At 46.8% G+C, this 27,823-nt stretch overlaps 1 protein-coding gene and 1 long non-coding RNA gene across 2 annotated transcripts in view; one reads left to right on the top strand and one right to left on the bottom strand.

Annotated features, from left to right (window-relative positions):
- LOC138842776 (uncharacterized) overlaps positions 1–19,680 on the bottom strand; it is a 118,706-nt gene extending 99,026 nt beyond the window's left edge. Inside the window, exon 1 of the long non-coding RNA XR_011377620.1 lies at positions 19,594–19,680. This is a non-coding gene — a long non-coding RNA (uncharacterized lncRNA). The remainder of the gene's footprint in view (positions 1–19,593) is intronic.
- A 4,384-nt stretch (positions 19,681–24,064) lies between these two features.
- The window catches only part of PTPN5 (protein tyrosine phosphatase non-receptor type 5), a 55,424-nt gene continuing 51,665 nt past the window's right edge, over positions 24,065–27,823 (top strand). The window contains exon 1 of the mRNA XM_060303436.1: positions 24,065–24,536. The gene's annotated coding sequence lies outside the window, so the exon portion shown is untranslated. The remainder of the gene's footprint in view (positions 24,537–27,823) is intronic.

Below are 27,823 nucleotides of genomic sequence, written 5' to 3' on the forward strand. Positions count from 1 at the left end.
GATGAACTTTAATTTAGCAACATTCTTCTTTTATGATTAATGCTTTTCTGTAGCATATGTAAGAAATCTTTGCCTGTTTCAGTCAGTGTGGACTGCCTTAAGAAAATACCATAATCTGGGTGGCTTAAATAACACAAATTTATTTTCTCACGTTTCTGGAAGTTGGAAGTCCAAGATGTAGAAATGTAGAAATGGACAAGATATAGAACTACAGGGTGTTCTCATGAGGGCAGGGGATGTTGGCTACCAATAACTACCATCTCAGAGCTCGCTGAGCACAGAGGGTGAGGTTGTTTAGGACTCTGTGGGGTGGGACCACAAACAAGCGGCATCTTCAGGGAAGGGTAGGAAGTTCAGGGCAGGAGCTCTTACCTTTATGCAGCCCTTCATTTACAAAGCAAGTTCCTAACAGCTATCTTTTTTGGTCTTTTGATACTCACGACAATCCTAGGAGGTGCCTCAATTTAAGACAAGTAAATTTTCGACAGGAAGAGATTGTGACAGGGAAAGCAAGCAGACATAAGATAATTTCAAGAAAGGCACCAAAACTACTTAGGGAGCACTGAACAACAGGGAGGTTTCCTCCCTCTCAGGTTAACACCAGTTGACTGGTAGAGTCTGTGGGGTACCGTCTGCAGAAGAATTCTCCATCTCCAGCCAGACTCAGTGTGACAAAGTTCTGGGATCCATTAACCATATCCTCCATGGGTGGGGTTTTGGAAGATGATGTCGAAAAACAGGAGAGGAGTAGTTATAAATGAATATGGAAAGGTAAGTAGATGCCAAAGTGTTAAATGTCAGAGGGTATGGAAAGTTGATTAGTCATTGTTTTCTACAGTTGCCAGAGATGGAAAAAACGTTTTCCTATTAATTTAGGTTACACCAAACCGTGGAACTCGTCCACTCAGTTGTGTGAGATTCCTGCATCTCTAACAAATAAAGTGAAAAATCAGGACCGTTTTCATAACCACTGTACTCTGCTTGTTTGCCATAGATTTATTCCCTCAGCTCTCCCTCCTGTAAAAATCTGGGGTTCAGTATTACAGCAAGTGTATGTGAGGAATTACTGTACTTGTCCACAACTGTATGCCAGCTGCAGTCACACCATGGGAAGGTGTCTTCTTCTCCCCTGCAGCTCTCTGTGGGCCTCCATAAGCACAGGGCAAAACAGCCCAGAATCCTGTCCTCACTATAAACTTTCACCAATACACCTGCCTTGAGAGAGATATGGTCATTTGTTTCAATCGTGCTCCCCTGGAAAGACAACTTGAAACTACCCAAAAGTCATGGACACAAAAGTCCTGATAACAGGACTGATGTGTGCAGATTCAACCCAGACTGAAGAGTATCTGTCAATGAGTAGCAACTGGCACCCAAGACCCTTCCCCTTTATGGTCTCTGTTCCATCACCCAGGGAACAACACAGTCCCTCGATCACTGGCTGGGCAAACTCCCACCATTTTAAAAACACCGGTCCAGAGTTGAAACCCTTGAGGCTTCGTAGGATCACATACAAAAGACCACTTGTGCCTTGAGGGCAGCTTTGTGAGACCCTGAGCAGAGGACCCAGCTAAGCCATGCCCTGACTCCTGACCCATGGAAACTGTGAGACAATAAATATGGGCTGCTTTAAGCCTCTAAGTTCATGGTAACTTTTTATGGAGCAATGGGTAAACTAATTCAACAGGCAACGAGACATACAAATCTGGAATTAAGAGGTTCCAGTGGAAGATATGTATTTGGAAATCATTAGTATACAGGTCATATACGTGCTGGTTATTATCCATTTGCTCCCACCTCAACCAATTCTCCACCCTCTCTTCCTTTCTCTGTGCCCCAGGAAGCTACCTTCTATTGACCACAACACATGGGCTTCTTTGGTTCAGCCAATGGAAGGCACCAGCAGGAGATCAGGAAGCAGGAGAGAGAGGTTGAAATATGTCTTCCCCTGCTCCCTCCTAGCTCTGGGTAGTACAGCCCTTAGACTTGGATAAGAGTGGCCCCTGCTGGGCCAGCAGTGCCATCTGGGTGGGGCTTCACCCTACAACCTGGACTCCTACTGCGTGGGGTTGGTCTTAGTAGGGATAGTAATAGTTCATCTACAGTAAAGAAGGGAAGTAAAGAGAAGGTTCACCTGTAGTAACAGAAGGGAAGAGAGGCACATGGTTAAAGATACTGGTAGGTGACAGATATAGAGGTGGAGCTTTGAGGAATTTCTCTTCTGATTGTTTCTGTTATCCCAGTTAAGGTCATTGGCTGACAGTGAGGATGATGGAGAAGGTACCAGAGGCTTAAGGAAAGAGGAAGTCATGGAATAGTGCTCAAGGAGAACAAGAGATGAATGGACTAGAGAAATACACCATGGTTACCCGGCAGCACTGAATATTCAGTTGAAGTCATTGGTCATTCTTAAAGTGATACCGTTCAGTAAGATTCCTTCTCCAGACATTGTTTAGCTGAGAGGGTGCAGACACAAACTGAGCAGATTCAGAGCTAACTAGGGTTGAGATCTGTCCAGGGAGAACAGACACTGGTGGTGACCTGTCCAGATCCCTGAGACTTCTTTTGTGGTTTTGGTTCCATTTGTCCAGCCACCAGCTGGTGCAGGTGCCACTGCTAGTAGCTCACACCTGCAACCTTCTCCAAAGGCTTGTCCTTGGGTGGCTGGAGCCAGCTCACCCTGAGATGCCTGGCAGAGAAGAAAGTGCAAAAACCCTTCTTTCTTGCCTCAAGATGGGACAGACTCCACGTTACAGTTTATATTCAAGGTCAAGATGAGACCTGACTTTACCTGAAACCATTTCCATGCTTAGTTCTACCCCTTCCCTCTTCTGCTTCCCTCACTCTCTTACAGGTCTCTCCTGAGAACACTCCACTAACTAATCCCAGGAATCCCCATTTCAGGCTCTGCTCCTCAGAACAGCCCAGAAGATGCTACCTCTACCAAGGTGAAAAGGAGTGAATGAGGAGGAGGGTGTCAGCTGAGAAGCTCCTTGGTGGCTGTCCTCTGGAAGCCAGAGGTGGCAGTGGGAGATACTGTTACAGAGCTGGGCTCCCTGTTTTCAATAGGGATGGTAGGATCCCAGAGTAGTAGAGACCAAAGAGCAGCACTAATCATCAGAGGCAAGATAGCCTTAATTACCCACAATGAGCAGCAATGTCAGAACTTGGAGGACTCTATGGAGATGGAAAATGGAGCACAGTGTTCCTTGGGGCAGTAAAGATTTTCAGGCATCAAAGATATCACTTAGGGCTTCCCTGGTGGTGCAGTGGTTGAGAGTCCGCCTGCCAATGCAGGGGACACGGGTTTGTGCCCCGGTCCAGGAAGGTCCCACATGCCACGGAGCGGCTGGGCCCGTGAGCCATGGCCGCTGGGCCTGCGCTTCCGGAGCCTGTGCTCCGCAACAGGAGAGGCCACAACAGTGAGAGGCCCGCGTACCGCAAAAAAAAAAAAAAAAAAGATATCACTTAATATACATAGCCAAAAGAAATCAAGAATGAATGAACAGAAGGCTGAGGTCAGCCACCTCAATAGAATGTCAGACCTGAGCCAGGCCTCAGACCCAGGACCCATCAACTGAAAGGGAGGCTGATGAGCCCATGCAAGGAGGACGTCAGAGCCGGGGGGAGGCAGAGCAGTGCGATCAAGGCCTCCACGAGGAGGGTGTCCAAGCAGAGTGCTGGCCCAGAGGGGTCAGGTTGTTGGTTGTATTCAGGAGGTTTAGCAAATAAGTAAATATATTAAGCATAATAGGAGCCATATTTCTCTAGGTTGGGAAAAGCAAATACAAACAATTCCAGGGACAGCTACGAACCCCGTTGGATTGGTGTTGGATGGGAATTGAAGGTATAGGTATAAACTAACGATTTTCAACATATACCAATAGAGATATCCATATTTATATGTGTGTATATGCATGACACCCCCCCCACACACAAATCCACACACATCCATGCTCGCAAACACACATATATGTACATACACACACACATATATGTATGTATGTATGTATATATTCTAATTCTGACAGTTGAGGGGGCCTGGAAGCAGCAATACTCAATAGGTATTCATTTCTAAATACCATTGTCCATTTAAAGAAAGTAAGACTGCTTGGGGAAAAAAAGTGGCTGATTCCAGGACTAGAGCAGGAAAAGAACAAAGTGACCTGGGAAAAGTCTTATTATTCTAGAAAGTAAAGAAATGTTCAGAGAATGATGGAGATATGTAAAACGAACAGAGAGACTAGTGTAAAGGAACTCTCACTGTTAATACCCGGGACAATTTGATCATCAAAATAAATAATTGATAGTACCAGATTGTAACTTGTTGAATAATAGAAATCAATGAGTCCACAATGACACAGATATATGAGTGAAATAAGTGGGGAGAAGAAAAAGTGTTTCCTTATAGTCGAATGCCAAATGAAAATTGATGGAATCAGAAAATCAACATCGGCAACCACTGAAGTAATAATTAAGGCAAGAAATAGCAATGGATGCTAAAATTAGTGTGCTAAAATGGGATGAGGAATGAGATTTACTACAGCTTCAAAGTATTTCCCAGCAAAATTCTTACTATTTACAAAAGGGAGAAAAGTAACTATAGTGGAGAAATATGGTAGATACCATCTTGATCAAGTGATCAAATTAATACCACCAGTACTGGGACAAATCCACATCATGTAGGGTTGCAATCAGAAAAATACAGCATCACTTCTGCAGTGTTCTGGCCAAAATGTATAGCCTAGGTCTAATCATATATGAATACTAAACAAAACCATTTTGAGGGACCTTTTACAAAATGACTGGCCTTCAAAAAATGTAAGTCATGAAAGTTAAGGAAAGACAGGGGAGCTGTTGCAGATTGGAGGAGACCACAGAGACCTGATATGTGAATGCAACACATGATCCTGGACAAGTCGCTATAAAGGACAATTCTTTGTTTGTTTGTTTGTTTGTTCTGTTTTGTTTTGGGGGAGTTAGTAGCTACAGGTGGATGTTTATTTATTTACTTTTTTTCTTTGGCTGCGTTGGGTCTTCGTTGCTGCACACGGGCTTTCTCTAGTTGCGGCGAGCGGGGTCTACTCTTTGTTGAGGTGCACGGGCTTCTCATTGCAGTGGCTTCTCTTGTTGCAGAGTATGGGCTATAGGCACGCGGGCTTCAGTAGTTGTGGCTCTCAGACTCTAGAGCGCAGGCTCAGTAGTTGTGGCACACGGGCTTAGTTGCTCCGTGGCATGTGGGATCTTCCCGGACCAGGGATTGAACCAGTGTCCCCTGCATTGGCAGGTGGATTCTTAACCACTGCACCACCAGGGAAGACCCAGGACATTCTTGATGAAACTTGAATAGGACTTTTGCGAGAGAGCATGCAAAATTTCTTTGTACTAGTCTTCCAACTTTTCTGTAAGTTTGAAATTGTTTCAGAATAAAACCTTTAAAAAAAAACCTATATTTTATTTTTTTTTTAAAGAAAGGAAGGCTGAGTCCCCTTGGGGGAAGTGCCCTGAAACACCGCAATAAGTGTGTATAGTAGTGATACCTCCAGTCCTTCCTCAAAGTATTTGGATAACTGTAGTGCCAATGGTGGGGTAAAAAGAAATACCTAGATCTTTTGACGGCTGTAATTTACAGAGTCTGAGCTGACACAGAAACCCAGGGACCCAAAGGACCATCATTGTCTCCTTTTAGAGAAGTGGCAGATTAAGGTCAAGTAATAAACAGAGTCCTGGACCAAGTCCATCTCACAGTGAATTCACTGAGTCCACAGACCAACTGGTAGCCATCTCCCCAGCTCTTAAATATATATTTGAAATGGTCTTACCTAGCAGTTAGCGAAAGCCCGTATTCATCCTTGACCTATGGAGTAAAAGCTACTGTAGTATGAAAGATCAAATGGAAGTCCCTGAAACTATACCCTCTTCTAGACAAAATAATCAATAAAAAACAACATTGCACTCCTGGGGGAACAGCAGAGATTGGTACTACCCTCAAAGATGTAAATGATACAGAGGTCATTGTCTCCACCATGTGTCCATTTGATTCACTAGCCTGGCCCTTCTAAGAAGCAAATGAATATGTCAGATGGCAGTGGACTATCACATCTACCAAGAATTAGGACCAAGTGCAGTTGCTTTGCTACATTTAGCATCTTTACTAGAACACAGTAACATGGCCTCTGGTACAGTGTTGCTTTTGATCTGGCATTATTTTTTTTTTTTTTTTTTGCGGTATGTGGGCCTCTCACTGTTGTGGCCTCTCCCGTTGCGGAGCACAGGCTCCAGACGCGCAGGCTCAGCGGCCATGGCTCACGGGCCCAGCCGCTCCGCGGCATGTGGGATCCTCCCGGACCTGGGCACAAACCCGCGTCCCCTGCATCGGCAGGCGGACTCTCAACCACTGCGCCACCAGGGAAGCCCTGGCATTATTTTTAATACCTATCAGGAAGGAGGATTGGAAGGAGTTTGCTTCAGGTGGGATGGACAAGTATATACAACAATTACACCCTCTGTCACAAAATATCCTGAAGAGACTTGGGCCATGTGGACATTCCAGAAAATACTGTACTGGTCCACTATATTGATGACAGCATATTAATTTGACCTGGTAACCATGAAGTGGCAACTACTCTGGATATCCAGGAGATAAATATCACAGAAATTCGGGGGCCTGCTTGCCCCATCAGTGAAGTTTTCAGGGGTTCAGTGGTTTGCCAGGACATCCCCTTCAAAGTAAAATACATGGTATTGTACCTTATGCCTACTGCTACCAAGAAAGAGCCTTGGTAAGCCTTTTGGGGTTTGGAAGCAGCATATACCACACTGGGGGATACTGCTCTGACCTATTTATTGAGGACGTGGAAGGATGTCAGTTTTGAGAGGAACTCGAAGCAAAAAACCCTGTCACACAGGCCATATGACCCACAGATCCCATGGTACTGGAGGTATCTGTGGTAGGAAAAGAGGAGCCCTCACACATCGCTGGCAGGAATGTAAATGGTGCAGTCCCTGTGGAAAAGTTTGGCATTTCCTCAAAATGCTAAACATAGAGCTACCATCTGACCCAGCAACCCAAGAGAAATGAAAAAATATGTCCACTCAAAAACTTGTGCACAAATGTTCATAGCAGCATTATTCATAATATCCAAAAAGTGGAAACAACCTAAATGTACATCAACTGATGAATGGATAAACAAAATGTATATTCATACAATGGCCAATGTTTGGCAATAAAACATTAGGAAGTACTGATACATGCTATAGCATAGATGAACCTTGAAAACATGTTCAGTGAAAGAAGCCAGACACAAAAGACAACATATTATATATGATTCCATTTATGTGAAATGCCCAGAATAGACAAATCCATAGAGAAAGAAAGTAGATTAGTGGTTGCTTGGGGCTGGGGCAGGGAGAAGGGGAGAGAAGCAAGAATGGGGGATAACTGCTACAGGGTACAGGGTTTCTTTTTGGGGTAATTAAATGTACTAAGATTTGCACAACTCTGTGAATATACTAAAAACTGATGAATTGTACACTTTGGGGTTTTTTTTTACTTTATTTTTTAAAATTTTTATTGGAGTAGAGTTTCTTTACAATGTTGTGTTAGTTTCTACTGTACTGCATAGTGAATCAGCTATACGTATACATATATCCCCTCTTTTTTGGATTTCCTTCCCATTTAGGTCACCACAGAGCATTGAGTAGAGCTCCCTGTGCTATACAGCAGGTTCTCATTAGTTATCTATTTTAGACATAGTATCAATAGCATATATATGTCAGTCCCAGTCTTCCAATTCATCCCACCCACCCCTTTCCCCTTGGTATCCATACATTTGTTCTCTATGTCTGTGTCTCTATTTCTGCTTTGTAAATAAGATCATCTATACCAATTTTTTCAGTTCCACATATATGCATTAATATACAATATTTGTTTTTCTCTTTCTGACTTACTTCACTCTGTGTGACAGTCTCTAGGTCCATCCACGTCTCTACAAATGACCCAATTTCGTTCCTTTTATGGCTGAGTAATATTCCATTGTATATATGAACCACATCTTCTTTATGCATTCCTCTGTTGATGAACATTTAGGTTTTTTCCATGTCCTGGCTATCGTAAATAGTGCTGCAATGAACACTGGGGTGCATGCCTCTTTCTGATGAATTGTACACTTTGGATCACACATTAATGCCCACCAGAGGGCTTCTACTGCAGGAAAGGCATGAAAAAACCAAGCGGACAGGATCTAGTAGATGTTAGCCAGCCTCTGTCCTTGGCCACCCTAGCGTTGGTGAAATGGGATCATGAGTGGAACAGCCATGGTGACAGAGATGGAGGTTATGCACAGGCCCTACAGCACCATCTCTCTCTCCCCAAGGTTGATCTGGCTACTGCTGCTGCTGATACCCAACCTGTCAGCAACAGAGACCAACACTCAGGCCCCTAGTACGGTATCATCCTTCAAGGAGGCCAACCAGCCACCTACGGCCATGTGGGCCGTGTGGGCCATCACTGGAAGCATCCATCCTGGAGGTGGCAGCAATTCATCTTGATTGGATTGGCACATATTCTGGGTATATCATTTGCCCTTCCTGCCTGGAGTGTCTCCACTAACACCATTACTTGAAGGCTCACAGAGTCAGGGCCTGCACCAAGGTGAAGCAGTACAGAAGAGTACAAAAGAGTGAGCTTTGCACACTTAAGGTACTCATCTTAAGGTGTGCACCCTAGGCACCTCACTTTCCTCACTCTAGTCCCATTCCTGCGGAGTATCTGATTTACCGTCATGAAGCCATAGACAATTTTGCCTTGGACCAAGGGACCCTATCAATGGCCAAAGAAGAAAGCAGTGGGCACGTGGAATCCAGTGGTCTTATCACATACCACATCATCCAAAAGAGGCTAATCTGATACTGGTTAAATGACCTCTTCAAGATGCATGCAAGGTGCCAGGTATCCTTAAACCAACGGCCAGTATAAGTGGAATGTCCTCCAGGGGTAGAATATTCCATCTAGGAACCAAGAGATGGAAATAGGAGAGGCCCCCGCTCACCTTTATTCCCTGTGACCCCCTTAGGGAATTTGTGCTTCCCATGCCTGCAACTCTGGACTCTGGGCATCTAGAGGTCCTGGTCCCCAGAGGGAGCTTGCTTACACCAGGGAACAAAATAAGAGTCTCATTGAACTTAAAAGTATGGCTGCCTCCTGGACACTTTGTGTTCCTTGTGCCAGTATACCACCAGTCCAAGCAAGGCCTCACCTTACTTCCAGCAGTGATGGACCCTTACCACCATAAGAAGGTAGGGATGCTGCCACAAGAGTGGGGGCAGGGAGGAACATGTTTGCCACTGGGTGTCTCTTCTTACTCTCATGCCAAGTTTAACTGTAAATGGGCAAAAGACAGCAACCATGGCCTGATAAGGACATGATAATAAGGGGTTCAGACCCCCTGAGGGTTTAGGTTACTCCACCAGTCAAGCCACCTAGACCAGCAGAAATGCTAAATGGAGGTGAAGAGAATCTCTAACGTGTGGGAGAGAAAGGAGAAGATAAGTGTCAATGGCAGCCTGAGGGCCAGATACTGGAACTGAGGGCTGTGACTCATCTCATTCCTCTCCTGTAACTTTCACTGTAAGTTACGGCTATCCAGAATCCTGGAGAAGCCGAGACAAGATGAAGTGAATTCCATCTGAGATGCAGGTGGACCTAAGTGGTGGCAGAGGTAGACTATAGCAGATGTTATTGGTATCCCTGAGATCTTCTTTTCCAGTTCGGTACCCTTATGCCCCAGCTACCAACTGAATTCCTACTAAGAGCTTACCAACCTCCGCCCAAAAATTGTCTTTGGGTGATTGCAGGCACCTCACAGTTTACATTTCCCCCAACCCAGGCTGCCCCTAGCCAATGACTGCCCAGTGCGGGGGCTGTGCAGAAGCCCAGCTTCCTTGACCCCAAATGGGGCAAGCTCTGTGGCACAACCTGCACTTCCAAGCAATCTGCAAAATCATGCTGAGGCTAGACTTGGCTGAGATCATATTCTTGCGCAGCTTCTTCCCCTCCCCTTCCTGGCTTTCCCCGTTCCCTTACAGGCTTCTCCTGAGAGCACACCTTAATAAATCACATGCACATGAACCCCCATCTTGGATTCTGCTTTGAAAGAACCTGACCTGAATTTACAAAAGTGATTTCAGTTTTCATGTGAATACAAAATTTAAATGAAGCTTAATTTTAAGTAACGACAAATTCAATTTGAAAGTCATCCTCTAGACCAGCTATTCCCAGACTTGTGACTGAAATCACACGGCAGATTTCTTAAAATGCCATTTCTAGGTCCTATCCTGGACCTCCTTAACCAAAACTCCAGAAGTGTGACTTAGGAGTCTCAATTTTTTTAAAGTTCTCCTGGTATTTCAGCTCATCAAAGTTTTGGAACCCATTGGTTTAGACCAGCGGTCCCCCACCTTTTTGGTACCAGGGACCAGTTTTGTGGAAGACAATTTTTCCACGGGGGGTGGGATGGAGGGTTAGTTCAGGCAGTAATGCGACCAGTGGTTCAGGCGGTAATACGACCGATGGGGGGGATGCGAAGTGGCAGATGAAGCTTCACTCACTCACTGGCCGCTCACCTCCTGCTGTGCGACCTGGTTCCTAACAGGCCGCGGACCACTACCCGTCTGCGGCCCGGGGGTTGGGGACCCCTGGTTTAGACAACTTAACTTGTATTGGATGGTTGCTATATACCTCTCTATATATGAACTTGTGAAATGTGCAAGATAAAACTTTGAGGTCCCTCCCAACACCACATGTCTGTGATTCAGCTAACCATGCATTACAAACCAATATCCCTTAACTGAAAAAAAAAAAAAGTGATCTTGATTTTAAATCAATCTTAGTTGATTAGTCTTTAAAATATAATTTAATATAAAATTGGACATAAACATTTCTGATTATGGTACAGGTTTGATTATATTTCATGAAATGGTAATACTTCTTTTTAATATATAAGTTATATATAGTATATAAGTTATACATGTTATTGTATTAGTCGGAATAGACTAGGTAATGCTGGGGCAACAAACACCACCAAAATCTCAGTGGCATAACCCAGAAAAGTTTATTTCCTTTTAATACAAAGTCCACAGCATGTCTGAGCACCTCTTCAGGGCAGCTGTCCTCCTGGTCCACCGCTCAGTGGTGCAGGAAGCTTCCATCTTAAGACGCCTCAATCTCAGTACAAGACTTGGAATTCTCTGGTGCTAGAAAGACTCGCACTGGAAATTAAATGCGGTGGCCCTGAGGCAATCCTGGCCATTTCCTCTGATCACATGGGCCACCACTTATTGGCCAGAATTAGTCATATGATCCTACAATAAGTGCAAGAGCAAAGGAAGGGTAATCCTGCTTGTTGCATGCCCAGAGGAGAGAACTGCATACAGGGAAGACTAGCAATCTCTACAACAGTTATTTTTTAAATGTGGAAGATTCATAAAAGTGGGAAAAAAAAATGTGTGTGTGTGTGTGTTCTATCACTGCTATTGGGTTTTGGTTTATCTCCTTTGAGTCACTGAAAATACAAGTTCTTTTGAATAATGGGTTTTTTTTACAATTATGCATCCTCACTGTAGAATATTTTTAAATACATCAATGCGTACCAAAGAAAAGTTAAAACCCTTGCAATCTCATCTCCAAAAGATAGTCACATATGACTTCTAATCAAAATTAGAATCACATTATTCACACTAATTTATAATATGTTTTTTCTCCTATCAATACATACAAATTCAATTTTTAATTCCCATTTGCTAATGATCATTGATTGTGATTTCAGGAAAGGCATTTCTCTCTGGGTCTCAGTTACTCTGCCTCTAAAATGAGGGTGTTATCGCTAATTCACCTATTGCTAATTCATACTAAGATTGATTTAAAATCAAGATCACTTTTTTTTTGTCAGTTAAGGGATACTGGTTTGTAATGAATGGTTAGCTGAATCACAGACATGTGGTATTGGGAGGGACCTCAGAGTTTTGAGAAATGCAAATCAAAACTACAATGAAGTACCACTCACACTGGTCAGAATTGCCATCATTAAAAAGTCTACAAATAACAAATGCTGGAGAGGGTGTGGAGAAAAGGGATCCCTCCTACACTGTTGGTAGGAATGTAAGTTGGTGCAGCCACTGTGGAAAACAATACGGAGGTTCCTCAGAAAACTAAGAATAGAATTACCATATAATCCAGCAGTCCCACTCCTGGGCATATATCCAGACAAAACTATAACTCAAAAAGATAAATGCACCCCTATGTTCATAGCAGCACTATTCACAATATCCAAGATATGGAAACAACCTAAATGTCCATCGACAGATGAATGGATAAAAAGGTGTGGTGTGTATATATATATATATATATATATATATATATATATATATATATGATGGAATACTACTCAGCCATTAAAAAGAATGAAATAATGCCATTTGCAGTGACATGGATGCAACTAGAGATTATCATATTAAGTGAAGTAAGTCAGGAAGAGAAAGACAAATACCATATGATATCACTTGTATGTGGAATCAAAAACATGACACAAATGAACCTATCTACGAAACAGAAACAGAATCACGGACATAGAGAACAGACTGGTGGTTGCCAAGGGGGAGGGGGCTGGGGGAGGGATGGAGTGGGAGGTTGGGGTTAGCAGATGTAAGCCTTTATATATAGAATGGATAAACAACAAGGTCTTACTATATAGCACAGAGAACTATATTCAATATCCTATGATAAACCATAATGGAAAGGAATATTTTAAAAACATAAATTAACACAACACTGTAAATCAACTATACTTCAATTTAAAAAATAAATAAATAAATAAATAAAATGAGGATGTTTGAAGAGATCATCTCGAAGATGTCTTCCAGCTCTGGTGACTTGAGAATATATGCAACTCCTGATGGCTATACATGTTCCTCTTTCTCCTCTCCTCCCATCCACAGGCTACAGCCAGGACTAATTGTACCTTGGAGAACAAAAGCCTTGAACCAGCCTCTCCACTTTCAGAATTCAGAACAGCACCTAGTGGTTGGGCTCCTGTCTGTCAGGGTGATGTCCAGAGGTCTCAGCTGCTCTCACTCTGATATACAAAATCTCCTTAGGGCCCTGAGCCCCTGGCCAAAATCTGTTACCAATGTTTGCCAAGCAAGACTACCATTACTTGGAACTGCTGAATCTGAGAATCTCTGATTAGAAAATAACATTGGAGGTTATTTCCCCCAATAAAATGTAAGCTCATAAAACAAGGACTTAGTTTTGTTCACAACTTGTACATCCTGTCTTTTAGGAAGTTTCTGAGATATAGTAGGTACTCAATAAATATTCGCTCATTTGAATCAGTGAATCTAAACTTATACCTAACCTTTTCTAACATTCCCAAGAAGGATGCCTGCAACATCTGCTTCTACATCTCCAACAACAGAAAGCTGATTATCTCCTGGAATAATTGATTCCATTGTTTCACTGAGAGACAGGTGTAACTAAAGGATGGCCGTGTCAAACTCAATATATCCTCTACCCCAATTACAGAAGGGTGGACACGCCAAATGGGCAAGAGTTGGTTCTGCGAGTGTAAATAAAGCTTCACATATATAACCTTCCCATTTGTAAACTATATATTACTTTACAGGACATATGTGTCCATTTTTTTAATCCTGCCTTGAAGGTTAGGCAGAGGCAGGATTTAAGTTCAGTATTTGTTGAATGGCTGAGCCTTTCTGCAATTTTTACATAGGTCACCAGGGGGCGCACCTGTTGCTTAAATCGTCACTTAATCATCCCTGCAGCTGGAGACCGGCAGAGTCTGAAGGGCGACACTGGACTTGAAAAATAATTAACCAGAGACATTTAGATCCTGTCACTGGCCCTTCATATAATAAAGGAACGATGCTAAAATGCTGATAGCCGGGGCGCGTCACACCTACTGAGAAGGGTGGATAGAAATCCTCTCTTTACCATTGATTACATAGCCAGAGGAGAGAAAGCCAAAGACCTACAGCTGAATATTATGGCTTCAAGGTGAAGGGGTCCCAGAGCCTTGCTGACCTGGAAGGAGAGTCGTAGAGACATTACCTGCTGGTGCTACCTTGTTCTCTAAATCCCTGGCAGTCTCCTTCTAAAATATTAGGGCTAGAAGGAACTACAGGAGCATCCAACCATTTCCTCCAACCTGTTTTACAGAGGGGGAACTGGGGCCCAGAGAAAAAAATTATTTGTCCAAGGTCAAATGACAATCGAGTGGTGGAACCAGAATTAAAACCCCGGAGGTCATTTCACTGAGTATTTACTAGTTTGGCTGGTGGGGGGGCGGTCTTTAGGAATTACCCTTTGGATTCAGGACAACCTAAACTCTATTGGTGATTAAGATTGGTCTTTTTAGAAGAGGTTATTGATGATGATATCTTTGCTCAAAAGAGAAAAAGAGAGAGAGAGAGAATGAAGGAGGGAGGGAGGGAAGGAAGAGAAGGGAAAGAGGGAAGGGAGACAAGAGTTTTCTGATGGCCTTGTCTCCAGGCAGCCTCTGTGGCTGCTCGCCCTTCCTAGCAACCGCAGCTATGCTGCATTGTTTGAAGTATTCATTTTTTTTTTCCAAAATCAAAAGATGAAGGATAAACTCCCAAAACAAAAGGCGTTTTTCTTCCAAGGGCTTAGATAAACCATAATTCAAGGACAAAAGAGTCAAGGGTGAGCAATCCCTCAAAAACCATCTGCAGAACAATGAAGCATTGTCAATAGCACAACTCATTTCTGAAGTGCAGACTTGGAGAACCTTTGCAAGCCAGAACTAGAAAGGATCTTGGAATCATCATATTCAAATACCTCACTTTACAAATGAGGAATGTGTGGTTCACAGAGGGGAAGCGATAGGGTCATAATTCAACTGCTTACAGAGACCAGGGAAAGCAAACTGGGGTCAGATGAGAGGTCTCTTAGATGGGTTCCAGGAAATATATGACTTTCCCCTTTAAGAAAAACAACAGAGCAAGCATGCTGACACATGGCAAATAACACAGGCCCTCAGTAAAGGCGGTAAGAGCGGAGACCATGGCAAACTGGACACGGTCTGCCTCAAGGGAGCAACTGCTACCCAGATTCATTGGTCGCTGTCACGTAGGCGTGTGAGCCTGAACTTACCAGATCTTCTGTTATTTTTATATGGATTTGTACTTGCAATGTCCTGATTTTTTTTTAACGATGGCGACTAATTTGAATTAGTTGTAGGCCAAACAGAGCCCTTCTGGAGTCTAGACTGAGCTGCAAGTTTCCTGTGTGCACCCTCGGGACCAGGGTACTGGGGGTGGTAGGGAGAAGGCCTTCAGCTCAGACATCTACTCGCTTTGTGACCTTCCAGAAACCACTTTCCTCTAGCGTCTCTTTTCTCATCTGAAATGTGAGGGGATCTCTCAAGTTAGATCTGACAGTCTGTGGTTTCTGAGTGTTCTTGACAGATCGAGATTCTAAATTAGCAAGGCACTGTGGGTAGAGCATAGGAACTGGAGGCCAAAGGCCCACAAACTCCTATCTCTCCGTGTCCTTGTCCCCTGGAACTTCCAACACCACTTGTCCAAAACTGAGCGTATCATCTCCCTACCCAAGTGGCCCCTCAGCTGGCCTTTACCCACAGTATATGGCATCACTCCTCACCTAGCTGCCCAGGTCAAAAACCTTGCTCTCTTCTTAAACCCCTCCCTCCCCCTGCACCCTCATCCAATCAGCAAGTCCTGTCAATTCCACTTCTCTCTCGACTCTGTTCACTTCCTTCCACCTCAAGGGCCACCATGCTAATCCAGGCAACCATGATTTTTTCACCTGAATCACTGCATCAGCCCCCTAACTATCTCCCTACCTTTATTCTTACCCCGCTCCAGTCCATTCTTCATACTGCAGTCAGAGTTGTCTTCATAAAACACAAACTCCCGGTTTAAAATCCTTCCGCGGTTGCCCTCAAGATGAAGTCCAAACTCTTTAACATGAGGCCCCTGCTTTGGTTGGGTTTGGTTTGGTTCCTGACCCACACACACGCTGAAGCCTTTTCTCTTGCCCCTGCCCCTGGAGTTGGCGAACTTCTGCAGAGAAGAAACTACAGCTGCTAACTAGTGAGCTCCCAGAACCCAGCACAGTCCTGACGCCTGACAGCCAATTGCTATTGGACGAATGAGTGTGGGAATGAATGAATGAGTGAATATATGAACCCAAAGACTCCACCACTTAGTAGCTGTGTGACTCTAGAACATGTGCACACACTTTCTCCATCTGTAAAAGTGCCTGTCCTTATAGGTTGTCATGAGGAGGAAATTAGACAACAGGTATAAATGGGCTTTGGAACCTATAAAAGCAGGATCTAGGTGTTAGTCGCTACATACCTGCTCTGCTCCAGTTTCCTTGCTCAGTATCCTCCCCATAGCCTTAAAGTATGAGTTAAATGAGTTAATAGATGTAGCATGCTTTGAATAGTACCTGGCACATTGTAAGTAGTAGACAAATAAGTATTACTATGATCATGGCAATGATGACAATGACGACAGATCTTTACAGCCCTCTGAGGTGCCAGATGTAGAGGACATTTTGGGCTGCTCTTGTGGTAACAGCCTTCTGATTTCCTTTTGGATGAAATCTTGGGCGAGGTATGATGGGACTGTCAATCAAGGTGTGCCCTCCCCTAGCCAGTGGGGTGAGCCCACAACCAGAACTCAGCCAATCGGACTCTCACTCTCCCAGGACTTCGAGTGGCAGGAAAGGTGCTCATGTATCCTTGTGGTGACACCTAGGTGTGACTGTGGAGATGTTCCCAACCCTGAAAACTTCTGGAGCTTCCTGAACCCCACCTTTCTAAGCGTGGTCCTTCAGTCTTCCCTTCCACCAATGAGCTTCCCCATGGCCTTCCAATCAGTTCCCCTTTGTTTGGTTAGCCAACGGTCACTTCTGTGACTCGTTTCCAGAGACCCCTGGCCACGCACTGCTCTGGGGTCAGAACACTAGTTGGCCATTAACTCACTGAGTTCCCTCAGGCAAGGCATTTCTCCTCCCTGGACCTCAGTACACCCCTCCTAACATGCGGGCCTTGACCAGGCTGGTTGCTCCCAACCCTGGCCAATTAGCAGAATCATTTGGGGGAACTTCCTTAAGACTGAGCCTCACCTCCATCCTACTGAACCAGATTTTCCAGGGGGAGGCCTGAGAATCCATATTTTTTAAGCAGTTCCCCAAATGATTCAGAGACACAGCCAGCTTGGGAAGCACGGGGCCACACAGCCTCTGAGGGCCCTCTGAGAGCAGAAGGGCTGCGATTCCTGGTGCTTCTGTGATGTCTCAGACACTCACACTTCAGATCCAGGTCTCATCAATCTCCCCACTGAGAAACCTCCCATAGCTTCCTGGCACATCAGAATAAAACCCAAACTCCTCCCACAGCCTTCAAGACCCCCTGCGGCCTGGCTCCTGCCCTCCTCTCCCACCTCATCTCGCTCTCTGGCCTTCCTGCTGTGCCCAGAAGAGAAAGTTCTGCTTGGGAAGCTCTTCCCCTACTCTGCTCAGCTGGCTCTGAGGCAGGAGATAGATGGGCCCCAGGCTGAGCAGCTGGAGCTTGTCCCCTGTGGACAGAAACTCCAAAATAGCAGGAGCGAGAGAGGCGCTGAGCCCTGCCCAGATAAGGGACCACATATTCCTCATTCTCAAGGTCAAGGAGACCTTCCCGACTACACATGCGCAGAAAGGCTCCTTGGAGGTCAAAAGGGAGGGGGCGTCACTCCATAGTAAGTGATGTCAACCTACCCATAGGCCTCTTCACCAGAATCCATCTTGCTAAGAGATGCACGTGCACACAGGGAAGGACCCTGAGATAAACCAAATCTGGACTCAGAACCAGGCAAAGCAAGATGATTGGCCAAGAGAAACCTGGAAGAAATGCCCCATATAAGTGATTCAAACTACCACGAGGGCACGACTCTCTCTCGGAGTCCGCCCGTGTGTCTAGCCACATATACCCTTTTTCCTCCTAATAAACACTTTACTTGTTTCACTCCTCTCTGTCTCTTTGTGGAAATTCACTTCTACAAAGCTGACGGGCCAGCGCCTTGTCACTGGCCACTGGCCCTGATGGTCTAGTGGCTAGGATTCAGCACACTCACTGCCGCAGCCTGACTTCAATCTCTGGCCACGGGAACCAAAATCCTGCTTCAAGCCACTGCAGGCTGAGGCTGCCTGAGATCAGCTCCTTCTTGTAACTCAAGTCCTGTTCAAATGTTATCTCCTCTGAGAGGCCTTCCCTGAACCCTCAATCCAAAGCGTCTCCTCTCCACCTACACTCCCCATCACCCACACTCTCTTTTCTTCTTCTTCATTGCACTTACCACTGTCTGAAATGATCCTTTTAGTCATTGTTTTCACCCAGTTCACTGGCAGTGTGTTCCCACTAGACTGTAAGTTCCGTGAGAGCAGAGAAGCTGACTATCCTGTTCTCTAACATGTCCTCAGCCTCTGGAACAATGGCTAACTCAGAGTAGGTGCTCCACAAAATATTCGTTGAATAAATCTGCTTTGCAGGAGCCCAGAGCAGTGACCACGGGAGAGACAAAGTTCTGACTCCCACTCCTCCTGACACAAGTGTTTCTGATGTTTCTTCCTGGGATTGGCAACCTTGTGCCCTTGGCCTTCACCTTGAGCTGACAGGCTGGTGTCTGCGGCTCCCGGAGGCTCGGCCAGGATCTGTGGGCAGCTCCCAAGCAAGCTCACATCACACCCACACCCACACCCACCCCAGCAATTGGTCTCAGCTCAGGTTCTCCTCTGATAAACCTCGCTAACGACCTTGGCTTTTCCATCTTCAGGCTTGCAGCCAGGAAACACAACTGGGGAGGTGAGCTCTTCGGAACACAAGGATGTCCTCCCTTTAAATCAATTGTTTCACACAAAAGCTCTGCTTTTTTGTTTTCCCATCTCCCTCCCCATAGCATCTGCTATAAAACTCAAATCGTTGGGAATGGTACTTGGACACTATTCTTAGACCACTGAAAGGATTACCTTTGCCAATTTAAGTGTGGGGATAATGTCCGGCTTTCACTGAGAGACTCCACCAAAATCAGCACCATGAATCCCATTTACGCATTTGCTGTAACAATGACACAAAGGTCACTGGCCATAGGGACCCTCAGGGTCTACCATCAGAAAACCCTCAGAAGACTTGCTCTGAGAGCTAAGTGCTAGAGCTGCCTAAATTCATCAAGGAAATGAGAAAAGGAGAAAAGAAAGTGGGAAGGAAAGGAAAACATGAGCTAGCAAAACAACATGACCTATGGCCATGTCACTGGCCATAGGGACCCTCAGGGTCTACCATCAGAAAAGCCTCAGAAGACTTGCTCTGAGAGCTAAGTGCTAGAGCTGCCTAAATTCATCAAGGAAATGAGAAAAGGAGAAAAGAAAGTGGGAAGGAAAGGAAAACATGAGCTAGCAAAACAACATGACCTACTTTGCCACTTTACGTATATTGTTCTGTCCTTCCTCTCTGAAATTATCATTCAACTATTCAGCAAAAATGTACTGAATACCTGCTATATATCAGGCATTGTCCGTGACACTTGGGATCCAAAAGCAATCCAAAGAGACAATGATGCTCCCCCAAGCGGCCTGGTATTCTAGTGGAAGAAGACAGACAACAAAATAGTGAACATATTAAACAGATAAAGTAACCTAATTTGTAATTCAGAAGTATATTTATTACTATAAAATATATAGTAAAACCTCTTATGCGCTATATAAAGCATATAACATATTTGAAATATATAACATGGCTTATAAATCGTCCGGTACTTCGGAAGGTAAAATGTGCCATTATAAGAGCAAAGACAAAGGGAGATTGGAACTGCTGAAGAGGCAGGCAGGCTCCAGCATCAGTTAAGAAGAGTGGTCAGGGTAGGTCTCATTGAGAAAGTGACATTGAGCAAAGACCTGAAGGATGTGAGGGCATTAGTTCTATGTAACTTGCTGTGGCCTTCCTTTTTGATATCCAAGAAAATTAGAACCGAATTTGAGACTCAAACCCAGTACTCTAGAGGCCCCTGTGGTCTACAAGTGTGTGGTCTTTTGTCCCCTGGAGAGGCAGGACGGGACAGTGGTTAAGGGCATGAGTTCCAAAATCAAACTAGATTTAAATACTGGCTCTACCACTGACTAGTTATATGACTTTGGGCATCGTATTTAATCTCTCTGAGCCTTGGTTCCCTATATCCCGAAATAAAGATAATAATAGCACCCACCTCGTAGGACTCTTTTAAGGATTAAATGAAATAATGCACACAAATTCCTTTGCATGCCGGAAGAACTCAATAAACACCGGCTGTAATGATTAAGCCTTGTCTCTCAAAGTTTATTTACATTTTCCTTAGTCCTGATTCTCTATCTTTATTGATATTTTAACATTGTTTTATGGTTTCTACTCCTGTGGTAAGCAACCTCAAATCCTTTGTTGATTGGGGTGGGTTATAAATAAGTAAGTAAATAAATAAAAATCTGGATGGGGGACATTTTCACTGAAGCAAAACATTTCATTACTGATACAGTGAATTGCAAGTGAGGTCATAAGCTAGAAATATTGACTCCAACAGTGCATCAGAAACCACCAGCAAGCCACTCTCTGGTTACTCAGACCATCTTTCTCTCTCCCAAAGCCCTCTTCCTCCCCTCATCAAGAGCGGGTAAATGAGTCATACAAAATGACTCAAGAAGCCTAAATCCTCCCAACCTCACAATTACTTCACTGCCGTGAACCTCACAGAACACTCTTTCTTCCCCATAAGAGAAGAGAAAGGAAATCGATGGGGCTGCTTTCCATGGTGATGGGGTTAAGGAAGAGGGGTGCTTGCTGAGTGCAGAGTCAGACGTAGGTTAGAATCTCATTACTGCTATTAATTAGTGAGCGCTGTGGCCGTAGGGAAGTCCCTTGCCCTCTCTGTGCCTCAGTTTCCTCATCAGTAATAACAGAACCTCCCTTTTAAGGGGCTTGTGAAGAAGAAAGAAGAGAGTCCATGGAAGCAACGTGAATAGCTTATTTGTAAAGCCCTCAATGAATGTCAGACTTTCTTTCCTTATCTGTACCCGAGGGCAACGCTCAATGGACTATAGGAATCTGGAACATTTAAATAAGAGGGTGTACAGGGCAGACACGGGATGAGAAGACAAGTTTGGGTATATCTCTATGTGATAGAAACTCCCTACAAGAAGCAAAGGAGAAAGATCATTTTTGATCCCCTACTATTTTCTAGGTATATTATCATTCTCCTTCCTCACCATAACCCTTTGAGATGGGCATTGTTATCCACACCTGACAGCTGGGGCTGGGCTTTGAACCCAGAGCACACAGGTAGGAATGCTTAGGAGGCAGTGCTGGCCTTCCAAAGTTGACTTTATGAAGGACAGCAATTAGCCTCCACCATAGGACATCACAGGCACCACTGACAGAAATCTGCCAACTCCCACCCTCCCTGGAGAGCCACGCCCTTGTGACTCCCAAGCTGGCTTCAGCAAAAATCTGGGCCAGGGCTTCCCTGATGGCGCAGTGATTAAGAATCCGACGGCCAACGCAGGCGACACAGGTTTGAGCCCTGCGCTGGAAAGACGTCACGTGCCGCGGAGCAACTAAGCCCGTGCGCCACAACTATTGAGCCCGCGCTCTAGAGCCCGCAAGCCACAACTACTGAAGCCCATGCACCTAGAGTCCGTGCTCCGCAACAAGAGAAGCCACCGCAATGAGAAGCCTGCACACCGCAACGAAGAGTAGCCCCCGCTCGCCACAACTAGGAAGAGCCCACATGCAACAACAAGGACCCAACACGGCCAAAAATAAATAAATTAAAAAAAAAAATCTGGGCCAGGGTGACCTTGCTGAGGCTCCCTCACTTCATCAGTCACCAGGGTCTCTGCCCTATGAGCTTGGGCTTTGGAATTAGCTAGATCTTAATTTGAAACACATACCCCTCACATATCAACTGTAGGGCCGTAAATAAGTCACTTCTTTCTGGTTCCTCTTCTGAAAATGGTGACATCAAAATGCCTGCCTCGCAAAATTGCCATGAAGATTAAACAGAGCATTGAAAACATACAAAACAGGGCCTGGCACATACCAAACGCTCATTTATGGTAGCTGCTGTTGTTACACTGACACTGTCTGGGGAAAATCAGCCTTATGCTGAATGACGGAGATGATACTTTCAGGGAGGGAGAGTGGGCCCTTGAGCACTGGCCGACACATCTACCCACAGTTTCCCCATTATCTGACATTTGACCCTTCCCCTTGTTCCACAAGAAACAACTTGAGGATAACAAGACCCAGCTGGGCTCTGTGCCCCTCCTAGAAAAAAAAAAAAAAAAGATGAATCAAGGCCCAGCCCAGGGCCTCCCATTCACTGCCCTTGATCCACCAACATGGACTGATGGTCCCTTCAGTGCTGGGAACTGGAGAGAGAGGAGACTCAGGACTTCATACGGCACTTGGGGTAAAAGACAAGGAACCGTTACTATAGCACACAGAAAGGAATGAGGGCTGAGTGTCTTTGGGAATATGAGAGAAGCCTCCATAGAGAAAGAGGTATTTGAACTGGAACTTAAAAATTAGGTAAGACATGGCAGGGGATGGTACCCCAGGCTGAAAGCACAGCATGAACAAAGGCTAGAAATGGGAAAATGCAGTTTGTTTAGAGAACAGAGTAGTGTGGTAAGGCTGGAGAACTAGGATGCCAAAGGACTAAGGTGAGAGCTGGAAGTGAAGGGCTAGTGAACCCTACAGGCAAGGAACACGAAATAAAGGTCATGACTACCATGGAGAAAATGGGGGGAGTGGGTCTGCATTTAAAATAGGGTGGTCACAGAAGGCCTCTTTGAGGTGACACACTTAAGAAGTAAAGGAGCAAGCCATTTGACTATCTGGAGGAAGTTTCCAGGCAGAGAAAATAGCAGTGCAAAGGTCCTGAGGCCACAGGGTGGCTGCATGTTGGTGACGCACTGAAAAAGGCCCGTGTGACTGGAGTGGTAGGAAGTGAGGTTACGGAGTTAAATAAAAGGGAGCCAGCTCATGAGAGGCCTTGCAAGCCATTACAGGGGCTTTAGCTTTCACTTGAACGAATGGAGAGCCATTGTAGGATTTCCAGTAAAGGAGCAACGCGATCTGACTTACGTTTTAAAAGGATAGCTCTGACTGCTTCGTAGAGAATCAACTGCAGGGGGCCAAGGGTGGCAACGGGGAGACCAGTAAGGAGGCTATTGCAGAGATCCAGGCGAAAGAGGACGGCAGCTGGAACCAGGGTGGTAGCCCTGTGATGGTGCGCCTCGGTTTCCCCATGTGAAAACGAAGCTTAGGATGCCGGCCCTGTATGCCTCCCAACGTCTCAAAAAGCCCCCATCGGGATGGAATGCCAGGAACCTCCGGCCAGCGGGGTGCCAGCCTGGGAAAAGTGGGACTGTGGGGCGCGTGGGCAGCTCCTTGCGCGTCCAGGCCGCCGGTGCCCACGAGAAAGCCTAGACAGGTACACGCCCCGTGATGCGCGTCAGGAGGGTGAGACCTGGCGGAGAAAGGTCTTGCTCCTCAGAGACTGAACAGGGAATGGTGGGAAGGCGAGTGCCTCTCCCGAGTCCTGGAGCGGGTCCTGGGTATCCAGCACTGTGCGCGCCGCTGTATGCAACCACTCTGCTTGTGCAGGTGCGGCAACGGCATCGTGCGGGCATCATGCGGGGAGCGCCACAGCACCCCCTCCATGCAATTCCCCCCCACCCCCCGGCTATGACCCCTTTGTCTCACTTTTCCCTACCCCCAGCTGTCTGCCTGGCGGTCCTGCACCGGGTTCGGCGCGCACGGCCCCGCCGGTGTCCCTCTGGCGGCCGCCGTAGCAGCGCAACCCGGGCCTGGGGCTCCCGAGAGGAGAAAATCATGAATGAAATAGATGCGGTGCTCCCGCTCCCCCGCCCTCCAGGTCCAGGCAACCTCGGCGTGGGGGCGGCGCCTGAGGGGACTCCGAGCGGAGCTGCGGGGTGGGGGGCGCCCGAGATCCGGGTCGGGGAATAAGGGTCCGCGACCCGGCCCCACCTGGGCCCTGGGCGCCGCAGGAGCTCCCCGCCCCCGCGCTAGCCAGCCCCTCAGGCCCTGCGCAATTCCCGGGAAGCGGCGCAAGCCCGCCCGGGGGCGGGGCGGAGCCGGGACTAAGGGCGAGGAGCCGACCTGGCGGCTGCGCCCGAGACTCCGCAGCCGAAGCGCATTTGGTGAGGCGATCTGAAGAGGGAGCGCGCACGGAGCGCGGGACTGAGCGCCGGGCAGACGGACCGACGGACGGACGCCCCCGCACACGCAGACGCACGGAGCTCGGCGAGGTCCCCGTCACACATATACACACACACACACACACACTCGCGCAGACACACACAGGGACACAGGCACACTCGCGCGCGCACATCCTCCCGCCAGCCTACCCGCCCGCTCGTCGGCGCCCGGAGTCCGCTCTGGCCGGTAAGTGCGGCGCCTCCGTCGGCGCCTTTGTGTGGGGAGGTGGAAGGTGGAGGGCGCGGGGTCCCTCCCAGGGATCCCCGGCAACTGAGACCTCCTCCAGACCCCCAGGCGCAGAAGCCAGCGCCCGCCCCCGCCACGCCCCCGTGGGGCTCCCGACGCCCCGGGACTGGGGGAGGGGTCCCCCACGCCTGGGAGGGGACCCGGCGCTGGGTAGAGGGGAGAGAGCAGCGGCCACTCCCCACGAAGCTCGTGCGCGGTTCCGGAGAGGGAGGGGAGGGATCGGGATGGTGGTCCGGGGTGCGAGCCTCTCTGCTGCCGTGGCTGGTGCGCGGCTCTTGGCTGCATTACCTACCTCTCCAGGGTCTGAAGCTCCGGAGGAAGGTTGGAGATCGCCGCTAGCCTGCTGGCCTGTAAACCGGGGCTCCCAGCCTTCGCTTCGCTTCGCCTTGCCTCCCCCGGACCGTGTAGCTTAAACCACCAGTTCCCCACCCGCCCCCAAAATGAAAGCCCAGCGTGTTCCCCTCCCCCAGCATGCCCCTTTTTCCTGGATGAGGCCCAGGCTCCTGCAAAACGTGGAGATTGCTCGGGTCAGACTTCTGAGGGGTTTACTTTACCAAGGATCATGTACCTTAGAGGGTCAAGACCAGGTGAATCTTGGGAACTCATTCAACGCCCTCATTCTACAGACGGAGAAACTGAGACCCAGTGAGGTGGCTTGACCAAGGTCACGGGAGAGTTACTGGCAAAGCCTGCATTAGAATCTAGCATCCCTGGCTTTCATACTCATGTTCTCTCCTATACAATTCCATCCTTATCCTTGTTGAAACCCCAGATCCCAAAAATTTACCGGAGTGTGTCAGGAAAGTCTCTGTAATTCCAGCCCTGCCCCCTTTTGGAGCATCAGGTGCCATTCATTTCCTACCATACTTACTGTTTAAAAAAAAAAAAAAGGCTGGCCTTTAATTTGCCTCTTTCAGCCTCAGAGGAGATCTTGAGATTTAGTTTGGGAGAATGAAGCAGTCCTGGACAGGAGATCAGATTCCAGGGTGTTAGTCCTGGTTCTCCCAGGAGTCACTGAACCAGTGTCCTTAGTTGGACCAGGTAATGTCATGGTCAAGGAGTCATCCCCCTTTCCCCCACCTTGACCTGACTGTGTGCCTTCCCCCTCACTCTACCCCCCTCCTTAAGGGCCTAGGTCTTCTAATCCAACCAGGCTCCCTTCATCATCCCTTTGTAGAGGTCTCTGAGTCTTTCCTGTCCGGCCACCTCTCCCTCCTTGATGTTTGTTGAGTGCGGCCTCTTGGTGTTGCTGACAGAGCTTCTGGGGAAGCTTGAGTTACAGCCTCACCAGGCTCGGGTGATGGCTCAGGCAAGGCTCCCTCAAAGGCAGCTGGGTATCCCCAGAGCTGAACCCGATGCCTGGTGCAGAGAGGGTGCCCCGAGAGGTATGTTGATGGAGTGCAAGCTGGATGGGGAATGGATAAAGTCAGTCATCTTTGAGAAGACTCTGTTGGATGGGGGAGTTGGCAAGGAGGACAGTGTTCAGTCTCTAGGGGCCTGAGGTTCTTTTCTCAAGAGCTTCCTTCTTGGGTGAGCAACCTGGCATGGAGCAGAGACAGGGTGACCAGCTGGCATAACTCCAGGGGCCACCACTCACATGGTTGTGCCTGTAAATGGCGTTGTGCTCCAGAAGCACCATTTACATAGACTTCATAATGAGCAGTGGCCCGTGGGTTATTGCAGTGCCATGGGTCTCACCCTCAGAGTGAAGAGATCTGGCTGGACAGTTGCAGTGAATGCTTACAATCTTTCTGGGTCTCAATTTCTCCAAAAAATAAGATCATTGGATTGGTGTCAGGATATCTTTTAGGTCTGAACTGTTGGGGGGGGCTGGGGAAGGGGGGGAGCACTTATAGTTTTCCTCTTCTATTACTCTGTGATGAAATCATTTATGTAGGGTACTTAGCACAGGGCCTGGGGCATAGAAAAAGCTCCGAAGAGGTAGCTGTTAATATCATTAAGGCCCCAGCCTTATGGATATACCTTCCACTTCTTTTTTTTTTAAATTTGTATTTATTTATTTACATATTATTTTGGCTGTGTTGGGTCTTCGTTGCTGCGCGGGCTTTCTCTAGTCGCGGTGAGCGGGGGCAACTCTTCGTTATGGTGCATGGGCTTCTCATTGCGGTGGCTTCTCTTGTTGCAGAGCACAGGCTCTAGAGCACAGGCTCAGTAGTTGTGGCACACGGGCTCAGTAGTTGTGGCACACGTGCTCAGTAGTTGTGGCTTGCAGGCTCTAGAGCGCAGGCCCAGTAGTTGTGGCGCACGGGCTTAGTTGCTCCGTGGCGTGTGGGATCTTCCCAGACCAGGGCTGGAAACCGTGTTTCCTGCATTGGCAGGCGGGTTCTTAACCACTGTGCCACCAGGGAAGTCCACCCTCCACTTCTTCCCTTCTTCAGATTGCCAAAGGACATGAGATTTTGAATCCTGAAAGTCCCTCTCCCTCAAAAAATCCCTCCTCCACTGATCTATTCCTGGACTTAGGGCTCAGCCAGCATAGGACATCCATGAAGTTCCCTGGGAGAAGTCACTTTTGTTTATCAGTTATTTCTCACCTAAGGATGATTGAATTTGATAGTTTATATACAGTCAAAGCTTTTCTTACACACTGTCACTTATATTTAATCCTCATAACACACCCATGATATCAGTAGCATTATTATTCCCATTTTATAGATGCGGAAGTTAAGACTCAGAGTTTAACTTATCTAAGGATTTGTACTGTAAAAGTCTCAGAGCCAGAGAGCTGTGTCTCCAGCTCAGAGCTTTTGACCCCAGATTCTGAACTCTTTCTTCTATGTCACGTTGCCTGTCCTTTCCTGAAACCTGTCCGAAAAGAGAGACAGATGACCCCTTGGATAGAAGCGAGAAGGAGGGGTTTATTCTTCTGGAAGACGAGGAATGGCTTCTTGGAGAAGCGAGGTAGCATTTGAGCTGGGTCTAAACGATTTGTACAACGGAAGGAAGGAGGAAAATATTATAAGTAGTAGAAACAGCATGAGCAGAGAGCCGGCGGTGGGGGCTTCTAGGACGTGTGTAGAAACTGGAAAGCAATTCATTCCAACTGGGCAAAAAGGCTAAAAGAGGAGCCATGAGAAGGAAGCCTGGGTAGGAAGGTGGAGGCAGTTGCTGGGAGCCTTGAGTGCCAAGCCACGTGATCATCGGCCTTTAGTTTTTGAGTGGGGGAGAGACATGATCAAACATGGCCATTAGGAAACTCACTCTGG

This window comes from Globicephala melas, chromosome 8 (assembly GCF_963455315.2).
Source record: "Globicephala melas chromosome 8, mGloMel1.2, whole genome shotgun sequence".
Taxonomy (NCBI): domain Eukaryota; kingdom Metazoa; phylum Chordata; class Mammalia; order Artiodactyla; family Delphinidae; genus Globicephala; species Globicephala melas.